Raw genomic sequence first — 12,485 nt, forward strand, 5'->3', positions numbered from 1 at the left:
CTTGGGTTCCCTCGCTCGCTGCTCCGTTGGACGCCATCTATGCAGATCGCTCTGCTCTGATTGGGTCTAGGCCGAAGCCAGCATGAAAATGCAGCCAAACCAGTATCGCGATTCAAGGTCAATTAGCATTAGAGTCAAGCAGTTAACACCTGATCTTAGCCAAAAGGCCGAGAATTGTTGGCTTATTCCCTTATACTCTGCCTCTCTTTGTGCTTGGCTGCAGGTTAAATGCCTTTAATTGGTTTGGGCGGAGTTTTCTGCGTAAGTTTTGGGTGTGGAAATACATGAATGTGACCAGTGATGGCTACTTTTGACTGTTGAGTCTTTGACCTTTCAATCATTTGCAGAGTATGTATGATCTTGTGGATTTACACATTTGTGACTAGCTGTAAGCTGTGGCAGCTTTGCGCCCATTGTTGTATGGGTTGTTGTACTTTTAAGAGCAGAGCAGAGCAGCGGCAGCAGCAGAGAGCTGCTTTGAAATGTCACCAGAACCTCGGCCCCTATTACTTTTTTACTTATAATTTTTTCCACCCCTTTGTTTTGAGTCCTCGTTCCCCCCCCCCCACGTTTCGTTTTGTTTTTCTCTCTCACCTGGCAGCTGTCTCTTACCTGCCAGTACACTTCACACCTAATCTCAGCTGCCTTTTGTCTCCACGGGCCTATTACCATCTCGTCTGGCTTCGAATACCTTTTATTGTCTCCTTTTTCTTCTTTTGTTCGATCGCAGTCTTGCCTTCGATCTATTTTCTTTTTCCAGTTTTGAAGAAGGGTTTCGACCCGAAACGTCAACTCAAATTTCTCTCCACGGATGTTGCCTGACCTGCTGAGTTTTTCCAGCATTTTCTGTTGTTATTTCTGCTGAAAGACAAGTTGTGAGCTGTATTTGCAAGTGAAATGACTTTTGGTATTTGGAATGTAGACTGAGCTGAGAGTGTGAGCGTAGCAGCATGCCAGCAGCATGCAAGGTTTGTCAGCAGCATTTAGTGGTTTTAAATTTGAGAGCGAATGTACAGAGCGGTTGCCTGTGTTTGTTTTGAAGTTGTTCCTTGGTGTGTTAGATTTTGAAATGTACACGTGGTGGGGAAAAAAAGTAAAGAAAAGAAAAGAAAGTGGATGTTTTTCATGAAGCTGTTTTTAATTTTTGAAAATCTCCCGAGAGGGAGGTGCACCGTTCCCAGAGGCACTGCAATACCAGGTCGATGCGTGGAGTGGACGGAGCAAGCCCCTATTCCATCTCCCTGTTCCAAAAATCAATTTAATATATGGTCCCCAGATAGGGGACGTATCAGATATTAAACTGATAAGAACAGATACTACACTTGATCTTAGCCAAAAGGCCGAGAAGCGATACCCGCGCGGCCTAAACTGTTCTCAGCTCCCGTTTGCCCTCCCTCTGTTAAGTCAGGCTGACTGTGCCCAAAGACGTATAACTGCTGATGTTTTCACTGTTGGGATATTTTCTAACAGAAGATTAGTTTACAGAAGTTGCCTTTTTTCCTTTTTCAGTGAAACTGCTTCATAGATATGTAAATTGACAGTATTCCACCAATCAGATGGGAGAGGGTTGTGCCTGTCCACACGTACGTCACTGTCAGAGGCTGCTGTGCAACAAAAACGTTTTACACCAGTTGCGTGAGTGACAATGCAACAACCAACTGACAAAGTGCTGAGGTGATCTGGGTGCATAACTGCACACTTACCTACGTTGAAGAGCTTTTGAATCAAGTAGTATATAGGCCCCCTAACAGTAGCTATACCGTTGGACAGAATATTAATCAAGAAATAGTAGGAGCTTGTAACAAAGGTAATGCAATAATCGTGGGGGACTTTAATCTTCTCATAGACTGGACAAATCAAATTGGCAAAGGTAGCCTGGAGGACGACTTCATGGAATGCATTCGGGACAGTTTCCTGGAACAATACGTCATGGAACCTATTATGTCCGTGTGTAATTGAGACACGGACTACAGGAGTTGGTTACAACAGATGTTTACTGAGTGGAGACAACACTGGAACTACTATGCAAAGTTACTACACAGGCTTATATACAGGGGTGGTCACTACCGGCACTGCTGTATACAGGGGCTGCAGAATATAGTTCCTTCTGCAAAGTACATACACTACAATTCCTCCCCTTTTAGCTAAACAGTACATAACATTCGATTAATAACTAAATAACATATTTACAATTACAGTCGCTACACATTAGCTGAAGTTAAGCAATTATAAGTTCAGTCTTTGAGGAGGCTTCCTGATTCTGTCTGGATAACGCCTCTTTGGGGCATCAGGTTCTTCTGGCAAAGTTGATTCAGAATTAACGTCGTTGTTTTGTTCGTCTGCTTCCAATATCACCGATTCTGAGGTAGATGCAATTGGTACTTCGGTTTCATCACCAGGTGTATCGGATCGTGGTGTGGAATTAACGTTTTCCAGCGACTCTAGAATCTGGTCAGCATGGCGTCTTACAATGCTCTCTCCAACATCCACGGTATACATTAGAGGTCCTTGCCGTGTGCAGATCGTTCCTGGCTGCCATTTCTCTGTGCGGTAGCCTGGGCCAAAACTGGTTGACCTATCTTAAAACTCCTGGTCGGCCTTTCATTCATATTCTGAAACTGCCTGTTCTCCACATCTCTTCTGATGTTTGGCTTAACCAAATCCAAGCGGCATCGTGGTCTTCGATTGAAGAACATCATGGCTGGAGTTTGGTTGGTAACCGCATGTGTCGCATTCCGGAGGCAAACAAGAAGTTATCCACCTTGTGTTGTAGGGGTATGTCTTCATTACACATTGCCTTGATAGCCTTCTTGAATGTTTGAACGAACCTCTCAGCCAATCCATTGGTGGCTGGATGATATGGGGCGGATGTGTAATGCTTAACACCATTGTTCTTTAAGAACCTCCGGAACTCTTCAGACACAAACTGCGGTCCATTGTCGGAGCAAATCTATTCAGGCAGCCCATTTCTGGCGAATATGGTTCGTAAGACTGTGATAGTTTTTTCTGTGGTGGTTGAGGACATTTTTATTACCTCTGGCCACTTTGAATGTGCATCCACCGCAATTAAAAACATTGAGTCCATAAATGGACCAGCAAAATCAATGTGCACCCTTTGCCATGGAGATGAGGGCCACTCCCATGGATGTAGAGGGGCTTGTGGTGGGGCGTTTTGGACCTTCTGGCATCCTGTACAGCTCTTGGTCATCTCTTCGATTTCTCTATCGATTCCCGGCCACCACACAAACGCTCTGGCTAAGTTCTTCATTTTTACCCCTCCCAGGTGACCCTCATGAAGCTCATTGAGCACTCTATCCTTCAATTTGGGTGGAATTACTACTCTGGATCCACACATCAAGGTTCCTCTGCACACCGACAGCCGTTCTCTTCTCGGCGAGAATGCTGGCAACAGTGGTTCGCCATGTGCTGGCCATCCCTTCACCGTTAAATCATAGACCCTGGAGAGTGTCGGGTCATTTTGTGTTTCCTTTTCTATGTTTGCATTCATCACAGGTAGACATTCGACTATGGTCGAGTGGAATATCTCCACAGGATCCACTGCAGGTGCTTCTTCCACCGTCGGCAACGGTAGGCGCGACAATCCATCAGCATTCCCATGCTGTTTAGTTCCTTTGTACTCGATGTCATATTGGTGTGCCCCTAGGAAAAGGAACCACCTCTGTAGCCGTTGTGCTGCCATTATCGGGATGCCCTTCTGAGGGTTGAAAATGGAGACAAGAGGTTGATGATCAGTTAGTAAAGTAAATTTCTGACCATGCAGGTAGTGATTGAACTTCTTCACCCCCCACACCAGGCTGAGGGCCTCTCTGTCAATCTGGGCGTAGTTACGCTCGGCTGAAGTTAACGAGCGTGACGCAAAAGCTATCGGCCTCTCTGAACCATCAAGGAATTTACGTGACAGTACCGCTCCAATGCCGTAGGGAGACGCATCACACGCCAGTCTTATCGGTAATGATGGGTTGTAGTGAGCCAATACTTCTCTTGAAGTGATTAGGTCTTTACTCTTCTGAAAGGCCCGCTTACATTCATCGCTCCATTTCCATGCTACTCCAGTTTGTAGTAGGGCGTTCAGTGGGTGCAGAATTGTGGACAAATTCGGCAAAAACTTATGGTGGTAATTCACCAATCCGAGGAATGACCTCAGTTGCGACACATTTTCAGGCGCTGGAGCCTTAACTACCGTTTCAATTTTGTATGGGGACTTATGTAACCCCTCTTCATCAATCACGTGGCCACAATACGATATCTGTTTCTTAAAAAACTCGCACTTGGGGCGATTGGCTCGTAGCCCATGTTCTCTTAGTCTAGTGAGCACCTGCTCTAGGTTGGCAAGGTGTTCACTGTCATCTTCACCTGTCACTAGGATGTCGTCCAAGTAACACTGAGTCCCCGGAATCCCTTGCAGGACTTGTTCCATCGCTCTTTGCCATATCGCCGGAGCTGATGCTACTCCGAATACCAGTCGATTATACTGGTAAAGACCTTTGTGAGCGTTTATCGTGAGATACTTCCTAGAGGATTCTTCAACCTCCATCTGCAAATATGCTTGTGCTAGGTCAATTTTTGTAAAACGCTTCCCTCCAGATAGTGAGGTGAAAATATCTTCTATCCTCGGGAGAGGATACTGTGCTGTGTGAAGGACTGGGTTCACCGTCACCTTGAAGTCCCCACAGATGCGAACCTTCCTTGGTTCCTCAGACGTATTGTTTAACGTTTTCTTCATGACAGGAACGATGGGTGTCGCCCACTCGCTCCAGTCCACCTTAGATAACACGCCTGCATTCTCCAGATTCTCCAGCTCTGCCTCGATGGCTGGGCGAATTGCATACGGTACCGGTCTTGCTTTGAAAAACTTGGGAATTGCATTCTCTTCTATTTTTATCGAGGCCGTTACGCCTTTAAGAGTTCCCAGTTCTTGTTGAAATACCTCTTTGGCGGTAGCTAAGATTTTTGACAATCGTCCAGGTGTGACGTCGTCATCCTTTTTACCAGCCACAGTCAGTGCCTGAATGGAGTGCCAGTCTAAACTTATCTTTCTGATCCATTCACGTCCCAATAACGGTGGTCCACCATCTTGCAGTATGTACAGATACAATTTCTGTATTTCCTTGCCGTTGTATTCGACAGGCACCCTTATTTTCCCTCTGGGGTATACTTTCTGTCCCGTATACGTCTTCAATACAATGGATGTCTCTTTCAAGGGTATGTGTGAGAATAGCCGCTCGTAGTCTCGTCGATTCATGACGGTCAGGGCTGATCCTGTATCCAATTCCATTTTGACTTGGGACCCTGCTATCGTGAGGGTGACCCAAATGGTTCGGTGATCCTCTTTTGCGATTACGTTGTGAAGTTTGAGACAGCTTAGTCTCTTGTTCCCGGAGTCACTATCGCTCTTCTGGTCTTCGGAACTACTGTCCGTCATCTTTTGTACTTTCCTGTACTGTTCCTTAGTAGCCTTTTTGTTGTCGTTAGTCTTCTTCCCAGACCTGCAAACTCGTGCAATGTGTCCCATCTTTCCGCATTGCCTGCATATTTTGTCCTTGGACCAGCAGTCCTTCTGGTCATGGGTTGTTCTGCCGCAGCGATAAAATTTTTCAAATTCCCGTGTCATTTCATGGGTGCCGTATTCCTGTGGCTTTTGCTGTATTTCCGCAGCTCCCCTTGCTGCTGCTTCGTACGATACTGCCACGCTGAAAGCCTTATCTAGCGTCAGCTCTTTCTCTGAGAGCACCCTCTTCTGGGTTCCTTCACTCAGGAGTCCACAGACAAATTTGTCCCGTAGGGTATCTGCCAGTCCTGCTCCGAACTGGCAGTGCTTTGATAGCTTGCGTAGTTCCGTAAGGTAATCAGCATTGCTCTCATCTTTATGCTGATTTCTCTTGTGGAATTTAAATCTTTCTGCTATCAGCAGCGGTGTAGGATTTAGGTGTTCCTGTAGGATATCAACAATTTCGTTAAAACTCTTCGCCATCGGTTTGGCTGGAGTAATCAGGTTCCACAATAGGCCGTACGTTCTTGCGCCCATTAAGTTTAGTAGTACCGATGCCTTTTTCTCATCGGCTACTTCGTTTGCCTTGCAATATACTTCGACTCTTTCCACATACGTGGTCCAGTCTTCTATTGCATTATCAAAGGCAGTGATATTGCCAGTCTTCGGCATCTTGGAAATCTAAGATGGCGCCTCCCGCGCTTTGCCTTCTTCCCCGATTGAACAAAATGGCGCCTCCCGCGCTTTGCCTTCTTCCCCACTGGATTAAGATGGCGCCTCCCGCGCTTTCTGTCTTCTCCGCTGCTGCTAGCGCTGCTGCTGGCGTTTTTATGCCTTGATGGCGACGCCCTATGTTCTTTGCGCACTTCCCCCCCGCGCTGCTGCTAACGCCGCTCTCCGCGGTCCCCGTGGCAAACTGCAGCTCCTCGCGGCTTTCTGCACTTCTAATTTCTTTTATTTTCCCGTCATCAGAGCAAACCCTACGGGACACTTTCCTCCCTCTTCTCGGGTCTGTACGCTGCCCGGCTTCGTAGCAGCGGCCGCGCCCTGTGTGCTCCACCCTCTCTCTCTCTCTCCTCTTCCCGACAACGCTGCTCGGCCCCGTTGAAAAGCCACCTGATCGAGCTCTAGCCCGCCGCAGCCCAGGAAGGATCAGTGTACTACCTGCCACCAGCCCGATTAGCTGGAACACCATAGACAGGATAACCAAGCCCCGCTCTCGACAGCCTCTCCTGCAAATCTTCAACTCCGATGAATCAGAGGCGGTTGCCCACGGTCGACGCCCGTTTCTTCTGTTTGTTTTTTTTTCTTTCTTCCTTCTGGCCTCGACCTCTAACAACTTCGCTTCAGGGATGGATACCCATGAGGTGATGCAGAACTGTAGGTAAGTTCGGATCTGCTCGTCGCCAGTATTATGTCCGTGTGTAATTGAGACACGGACTACAGGAGTTGGTTACAACAGATGTTTACTGAGTGGAGACAACACTGGAACTACTATGCAAAGTTACTACACAGGCTTATATACGGGGGTGGTCACTACCAGTACTGCAGTATACAGGGGCTGCAGAATATAGTTCTTTCTGCAAAGCACATACACTGCAGAACCAACCAGGGAACAGGCTATTTTAGATCTTGTATTTTGTAATGAGACAGGGTTAATTAGCAACCTCATAGTAAAGGATCCTCTGGGGCAGAGTGATCATAATATGATAGAATTTCACATTCAGTTTGAGAGTGACTTGCCTAAGTCCGAAACTAGAGTCTTATACTTAAATAAAGCCAATTGCATAGGTATGAGGGGCGAGTTGGCTAAGGTAGATTGGAAAAATAGATTAAAAGTTATGGTGGTAGTTATGGTGGCTAGCATTTAAATAAATATTTCATAATTCTCAACAAAAATACATTCCATTCAGAAACAAAAACTCCACGGGAAAAGTAATCCAACCGTGGCTAACTAAAGAAGTTAAGGATAGCATTAGATTGAAAGAAGAAGCTTATAATGTTGCGAAGAATAGTAGTAAGCCTGAGGATTGGGAGAGTTTCAGAAACCAGCAAAGGATGACCAAAAAATTGATAAAAAGGGAAAAAATAGAATGAGAGAAAACTAGCAAGAAATAGAAAAGCAGATTTTAAGAGCTTCTACAATTATGTAAAAAGGAAGAGAGTAGCAAAAGTAAACATTGGTCCCTTAGAGGCTGAGACAGGAGAAATTATTATGGGGAATATGAAATGACAGAGAGAGAGAGAGAGAGAGAGAGAGAGTGCTCCCACTGAGACACAGAGAGAGTGCTCCCACTGGGACAGAGAGAGAAAGAGAGAGAGAGAGAGTGCTCCCACTGAGACACAGAGAGAGTGCTCCCACTGGGACAGAGAGAGAGAGAGTGCTCCCACTGAGCTCTGATTGGGTCTAAGCCGAAGCCAGCATGAAAGTGCAGCCAAACCAGTATCGCAACTCAAGGTCAATTAGCATTAGAATCAAGCAGTTAACACTTGATCTTAGCCAAAAGGCCGAGAATTGTTGGTTTATTCCCTTATACTCTGCCTCTCTTTGTGCTTGGCTGCAGGTTAAATGCCTTTAATTGGTTTGGACGGAGTTTTCTGCGTAAGTTTTGGGTGTGGAAATACATGAATGTGACCAGTGATGGCTACTTTTGATTGTTGAGTCTTTGACCTTTCAATCATTTGCAGAGTATGTATGATCTTGTGGATTTACACATTTGTGACTAGCTGTAAACTGTGGCAGCTTTGAGCCCATTGTTGTATGGGTTGTTGTACTTTTAAGAGCAGAGCAGAGCAGCGGCAGCAGCAGAGAGCTGCTTTGAAATGTCACCAGAACCTCGGCCCCTATTACTTTTTTACTTATAATTTTTTCCACCCCTTTGTTTTGGGTCCTCGTTTCCCCCCCCCTGCCCACCCCCGCGTTTCCTTTTGTTTCTCTCTCTCACCTGGCAGCTGTCTCTTACCTGCCAGTACACTTCACACCTAATCTCAGCTGCCTTTTGTCTCCACGGGCCTATTACCATCTCGTCTGGCTTCGAATACCTTTTATTGTCTCCTTTTTCTTCTTTTGTTCGATCGCAGTCTTGCCTTCGATCTATTTTCTTTTCTTTCCAGTTTTGAAGAAGGGTTTCGACCCGAAACGTCAACTCAAATTTCTCTCCACGGATGTTGCCTGACCTGCTGAGTTTTTCCAGCATTTTCTGTTGTTATTTCTGCTGAAAGACAAGTTGTGAGCTGTATTTGCAAGTGAAATGACTTTTGGTATTTGGAATGTAGACTGAGCTGAGAGTGTGAGCGTAGCAGCATGCAAGGTTTGTCAGCAGCATTTAGTGGTTTTAAATTTGAGAGCGAATGTACAGAGCGGTCGCCTGTGTTTGTTTTGAAATTGTTCCTTGGTGTGTTAGATTTTGAAATGTACACGTGGTGGGGAAAAAAAGTAAAGAAAAGAAAGTGGATGTTTTTCATGAAGCTGTTTTTAATTTTTGAAAATCTCCCGAGAGGGAGGTGCACCGTTCCCAGAGGCACTGCAATACCAGGTCGATGCGTGGAGTGGACGGAGCAAGCCCCTATTCCATCTCCCTGTTCCAAAAATCAATTTAATATATGGTCCCCAGATAGGGGACGTATCAGATATTAAACTGATAAGAACAGATACTACACTTGATCTTAGCCAAAAGGCCGAGAAGCGATACCCGCGCGGCCCAAACTGTTCTCAGCTCCTGTTTGCCCTCCCTCTGTTAAGTCAGGCTGACTGTGCCCAAAGACGTATAACTGCTGATGTTTTCACTGTTGGGATATTTTCTAACAGAAGATTAGTTTACAGAAGTTGCCTTTTTTCCTTTTTCAGTGAAACTGCTTCATAGATATGTAAATTGACAGTATTCCACCAATCAGATGGGAGAGGGTTGTGCCTGTCCGCATGTACGTCACTGTCAGAGGCTGCTGTGCAACAAAAACGTTTTACACCAGTTGCGTGAGTGACAATGCAACAACCAACTGACAAAGTGCTGAGGTGATCTGGGTGCATAACTGCACACTTACCTATGTTGAAGAGCTTTTGAATCAAGTAGTATATAGGCCCCCTAACAGTAGCTATACCGTTGGACAGAATATTAATCAAGAAATAGTAGGAGCTTGTAACAAAGGTAATGCAATAATCGTGGGGGACTTTAATCTTCTCATAGACTGGACAAATCAAATTGGCAAAGGTAGCCTGGAGGACGACTTCATGGAATGCATTCGGGACAGTTTCCTAGAACAATACGTCATGGAACCTATTATGTCCGTGTGTAATTGAGACACGGACTACAGGAGTTGGTTACAACAGATGTTTACTGAGTGGAGACAACACTGGAACTACTATGCAAAGTTACCACACAGGCTTATATACAGGGGTGGTCACTACCGGTACTGCAGTATACAGGGGCTGCAGAATATAGTTCCTTCTGCAAAGTACATACACTACAATTCCTCCCCTTTTAGCTAAACAGTACATAACATTCGATTAATAACTAAATAACATATTTACAATTACAGTCGCTATACATTAGCTGAAGTTAAGCAATTATAAGTTCAGTCTTTGAGGAGGCTTCCTGATTCTGTCTGGATAACGCCTCTTTGGGGTATCAGGTTCTTCTGGCAAAGTTGATTCAGAATCAACGTCGTTGTTTTGTTCGTCTGCTTCCAATATCACCGATTCTGAGGTAGATGCAATTGGTACTTCGGTTTCATCACCAGGTGTATCGGATCGTGGTGTGGAATTGACGTTTTCCAGCGACTCTAGAATCTGGTCAGCATGGCGTCTTACAATGCTCTCTCCAACATCCACGGTATACATTAGAGGTCCTTGCCGTGTGCAGATCGTTCCTGGCTGCCATTTCTCTGTGCGGTAGTCCCGGGCCAAAACTGGTTGACCTATCTTAAAACTCCTGGTCGGCCTTTCATTCATATTCTGAAACTGCCTGTTCTCCACATCTCTTCTGATGTTTGGCTTAACCAAATCCAAGCGGCATCGTGGTCTTCGATTGAAGAACATCATGGCTGGAGTTTGGTTGGTAACCGCATGTGTCGCATTCCGGAGGCAAACAAGAAGTTATCCACCTTGTGTTGTAGGGGTATGTCTTCATTACACATTGCCTTGATAGCCTTCTTGAATGTTTGAACGAACCTCTCAGCCAATCCATTGGTGGCTGGATGATATGGGGCGGATGTGTAATGCTTAACACCATTGTTCTTTAAGAACCTCCGGAACTCTTCAAACACAAACTGCGGTCCATTGTCGGAGCAAATCTATTCAGGCAGCCCATTTCTGGCGAATATGGTTCGTAAGACTGTGATAGTTTTTTCTGTGGTGGTTGAGGACATTTTTATTACCTCTGGCCACTTTGAATGTGCATCCACCGCAATTAAAAACATTGAGTCCATAAATGGACCAGCAAAATCAATGTGCACCCTTTGCCATGGAGATGAGGGCCACTCCCATGGATGTAGAGGGGCTTGTGGTGGGGCGTTTTGGACCTTCTGGCATCCTGTACAGCTCTTGGTCATCTCTTCGATTTCTCTATCGATTCCCGGCCACCACACAAACGCTCTGGCTAAGTTCTTCATTTTTACCCCTCCCAGGTGACCCTCATGAAGCTCATTGAGCACTCTATCCTTCAATTTGGGTGGAATTACTACTCTGGATCCACACATCAAGGTTCCTCTGCACACCGACAGCTGTTCTCTTCTCGGCGAGAATGCTGGCAACAGTGGTTCGCCATGTGCTGGCCATCCCTTCACCGTTAAATCATAGACCCTGGAGAGTGTCGGGTCATTTTGTGTTTCCTTTTCTATGTTTGCATTCGTCACAGGTAGACATTCGACTATGGTCGAGTGGAATATCTCCACAGGATCCACTGCAGGTGCTTCTTCCACCGTCGGCAACGGTAGGCGCGACAATCCATCAGCATTCCCATGCTGTTTAGTTCCTTTGTACTCGATGTCATATTGGTGTGCCCCTAGGAAAAGGAACCACCTCTGTAGCCGTTGTGCTGCCATTATCGGGACGCCCTTCTGAGGGTTGAAAATGGAGACAAGAGGTTGATGATCAGTTAGTAAAGTAAATTTCTGACCATGCAGGTAGTGATTGAACTTCTTCACCCCCCACACCAGGCTGAGGGCCTCTCTGTCAATCTGGGCGTAGTTACGCTCGGCTGAAGTTAACGAGCGTGACGCAAAAGCTATCGGCCTCTCTGAACCATCAAGGAATTTACGTGACAGTACCGCTCCAATGCCGTAGGGAGACGCATCACACGCCAGTCTTATCGGTAATGATGGGTTGTAGTGAGCCAATACTTCTCTTGAAGTGATTAGGTCTTTACTCTTCTGAAAGGCCCGCTTACATTCATCGCTCCATTTCCATGCTACTCCAGTTTGTAGTAGGGCGTTCAGTGGGTGCAGAATTGTGGACAAATTCGGCAAAAACTTATGGTGGTAATTCACCAATCCGAGGAATGACCTCAGTTGCGACACATTTTCAGGCGCTGGAGCCTTAACTACCGCTTCAATTTTGTATGGGGACTTATGTAACCCCTCTTCATCAATCACGTGGCCACAATACGATATCTGTTTCTTAAAAAACTCGCACTTGGGGCGATTGGCTCGTAGCCCATGTTCTCTTAGTCTAGTGAGCACCTGCTCTAGGTTGGCAAGGTGTTCACTGTCATCTTCACCTGTCACTAGGATGTCGTCCAAGTAACACTGAGTCCCCGGAATCCCTTGCAGGACTTGTTCCATCGCTCTTTGCCATATCGCCGGAGCTGATGCTACTCCGAATACCAGTCGATTATACTGGTAAAGACCTTTGTGAGCGTTTATCGTGAGATACTTCCTAGAGGATTCTTCAACCTCCATCTGCAAATATGCTTGTGCTAGGTCAATTTTTGTAAAACGCTTCCCTCCAGATAGTGAGGCGAAAATATCTTCTATCCTCGGG

General features: G+C 45.9%; 2 non-coding genes across 2 annotated transcripts; both read right to left on the bottom strand.

The window, feature by feature from the left end:
- Positions 1-1,161: 1,161 nt before the first annotated feature.
- LOC147121286 (U2 spliceosomal RNA) lies at positions 1,162-1,352 on the bottom strand. Its single transcript, XR_015077794.1, has one exon. It is a non-coding gene; the product is annotated as a U2 spliceosomal RNA (small nuclear RNA).
- A 7,656-nt stretch (positions 1,353-9,008) lies between these two features.
- Positions 9,009-9,199, bottom strand: LOC147121287 (U2 spliceosomal RNA). Its single transcript, XR_015077795.1, has one exon. It is a non-coding gene; the product is annotated as a U2 spliceosomal RNA (small nuclear RNA).
- Positions 9,200-12,485: the final 3,286 nt, after the last annotated feature.

This window comes from Somniosus microcephalus, chromosome 3 (genome assembly GCF_052327205.1).
Source record: "Somniosus microcephalus isolate GS21.2 chromosome 3, FLI_Smic_1.0, whole genome shotgun sequence".
Taxonomy (NCBI): domain Eukaryota; kingdom Metazoa; phylum Chordata; class Chondrichthyes; order Squaliformes; family Somniosidae; genus Somniosus; species Somniosus microcephalus.